Source organism: Echinops telfairi, unplaced genomic scaffold (assembly GCF_000313985.2).
Source record: "Echinops telfairi isolate 266 unplaced genomic scaffold, ASM31398v2 ScPeMD7_7427;HRSCAF=8465, whole genome shotgun sequence".
NCBI lineage: Eukaryota > Metazoa > Chordata > Mammalia > Afrosoricida > Tenrecidae > Echinops > Echinops telfairi.
The window spans coordinates 14,020,826-14,023,751 of NW_022111327.1; the positions used below are offsets into that span (position 1 = coordinate 14,020,826).

Consider the following 2,926-nt stretch of genomic DNA (forward strand, 5'->3'; position numbering starts at 1 on the left):
TGTACAAATGCGCTTTACACAATTGATGTGTGTATGGATTGGGATAACAGTTGTATGAGCCCCTAATAAAATGTAAAAAAAAAAAAAGAATGCTCAAATTACAGAACAATGTCATTATTGTCACGTGTAAGTAAATTTGTGGAGAAGATAATCCAACAATGGTTACTGCAGTATATTAACTTGGAACTGCTAGAAATTCAATCAGATTTAGAAGAGGGTTTGGAAGGGGACATATCATTACTGATCTCGGATGGACCTTGGCTGAAAGCAAATACCAAAACAACATTTGCTTATGTTTTATTGACTATGCAAATCCATTCAACTCTGGATACCATTGTAAAGCATGGGAATTCCAGAACACTTGTGCTCTTGTAGAACCTGTATACAAACCAAGAGGGAGTTATTTAAATAGAACAAGGGTTTAAAACCATGCTTTACAATCAGGAAAGATGTCTGTCATCTTTCCTTTCACCCTACTTATTCAATCTGTCTATTGAGAAAATGATCTATACGAAGAATGTGTCAACAGGATTGGAGAAAGGCTTACTAACAACCAGAGATGCTGTGTTAGGCCGGGTTGACTAGAGAAATACATCCATTGGCACTCATATATGTGTAAAAAGAAACTTTATATCAAGAAGTAATTGTATATCAAGGAAACATCCCAGCCCAGCCCAACTCAAGGCCCTAAGTCGTATACTAGAACATAAGTCCCCCTTCAGACTTACACAGCCACATACAATGATGCAGAATGCAGGAAGATCAGAGGCGGGTGGATGCAAAATCCTGTGGAGCCAATGGTGGTGGCTCTGGTAGCAATCAAGATCAGCCAGCAGGAAGGTGAGGGGAGAGAGAGGAGTAGGTTCCCAGAGCCTTCTTTAGGAGAAGGCCACACCCACAAGGAGGCACCATTGGGCTGTGACCTGATTGAAAGGCTAAGCTCCTGTGTAACTACCACAGATACACAGACGATACCATCTTGCTTGTTGAAAGCCAAGAGGGTTTGAAGTAATTATTGCTGACAATCACAGATGACAACCTTCATTATGGATTATGGTTCAACCTAAAACAAAAGCCCTCACAACTGAAGACATAAAAAATATCGGGATAAATGAAGGTTGAAGTTCAAGTTTACACTTTGCTAGGATCCACAATCAATGCTACTGAAAGCACCAGTCAGGAACTCACATAACATACTCTACTGGGCAAAACTGCTGCACAAGGCCTCTTTACTGTGCTAAAGGGCAACGACGTCACATTGAGGATTAAGGTGCACCTGGCCTGAGCCGTGGCATTTTCAATTGCTTCATATGTATGTGAAAACTGGAAAATGACTAAGAAAGACTGATGAATACCCAAATAGTGTTTGGGAAGAATATTAATGTACCGTGGACTGTTAGTAGAACAGGTAAATCTGGTTTGGAAGAAGTGCACCACAATGCTCTTGAAAGAGGAGAGACTTTCTCTCATGTACTTTAGCTATGCTATTAAGAGGGTTCAGTTCCTGCTTGTTCAAGGTCATGCTTGGTCAAGTTAGCACAAAAGAGGAAGACCCTCAAGGAGATGGATTGCCACAGTGACCGCATCAATTGGTTCCAGCAGGGAAGATTGCGAGGATGGGTCGTGATGTCCAGAGGGCCCCTATCAGTTGGAATTGGCTCAAAGGCACCTTAACAACAACAACGTACTGGTGGTTGTAATCTCATCTGGGACTAGGGCTTTCTTTATTCTGTTGCTGAAGTAATGTCAGGGTAGCGTGCATTTTCAGGCAATGTCTTTTGAGATATATAAGAGCAGGCAGACAAAAGGGCAAGTTGTGCCCAAGTTTAAAGCTAAGAAGGCAAGAAGCGGTAGGAAAGAAGGGAAAAGGGAAATGGCAAACACAGGGAGGAGGTAGGAAGCCATTCCACTGCCATTCCATTGTGGGGACTGTCATCAGTGTCACCAAACAAAGTGTATGAGCTGTTGAATGGCAAAACAATTTGCGCTATAAACTTTCCCCCAAATGACAATAAACACACAAACAAACATTTTTTTTTTTTTTAAATATGGAACGCTTCACGAATTTGCGTGTCATCCTTGCGCAGGGGCCATGCTAATCTTCTCTGTATCGTTCCAATTTTAGTATATGTGCTGCCGAAGCGAGCACATTTTTTAAGAGCAGATTCATCATAGAAGCAAGGACGTGCAGATGATGCCCTGACCCTCACATATGGCTTGCCATGGAAGTGAGGAAGAGCCACAGAAACGAGATACGGACTTTCTTTCAGAGCCGGCAGAGACTTTTACCTTCCTAAACTGTGAGAAAAGACTTTTTTTTTTCTGTTTGTGAAAGGCATCTATTTGTGCTGTTATAGCAGCATCAAGACTCTAAGATCCATGTCCAGTTGGATAGTTGGACCTGGAGCTCAGGAGATCAATCTGGACTGGAGAAGTCAAGATGGGAGGGATCAGGCTGTGGGCAGTAGTTGACGTCACCTCACCGGTGTTAAATGAGATCAGCAGTGAGAAGTTAGTTAAAAAGCCCCTCCAAGACTCATTGCACAAGGAGCGAGGCGGGGTGTGTGTGTGTGTGTGTGTGTGTGTGTGTGTGTGTGATTGTTGGCCCTGGTGATTACAGCTGGCTGGAAGCCATAGTTATGTACCCCTCACATGATTTGACATTAAAAAAATATTTGTGGCCGACAACAACAAAAATATTTTTATGTAGTACCCATAGTTCTGACTGCTCTTATACATTTGAAGATCTGGCCTCACAATCCTGCCCGACAACAAGAGGCTCGAGCTGAGGAGCCGCTTCCTCTTTCCCAGGGCCCATCTAGAGGAGGCCCCTTCCCCACACGGCGCCCTCCATGCAAAACATCCTATTGGCTCGGTCTTTGCTAGGCCTGGAGTGGAGAGGGAAGGCCTTGGGGAGTTGAGACGT

At 43.4% G+C, this 2,926-nt stretch overlaps 1 non-coding gene across 1 annotated transcript; it reads right to left on the reverse strand.

Moving 5' to 3' along the window:
* Nucleotides 1-2,042: 2,042 nt before the first annotated feature.
* LOC115872618 lies at nt 2,043-2,149 on the reverse strand. Its single transcript, XR_004047956.1, has one exon. It is a non-coding gene; the product is annotated as a U6 spliceosomal RNA (small nuclear RNA).
* Nucleotides 2,150-2,926: the final 777 nt, after the last annotated feature.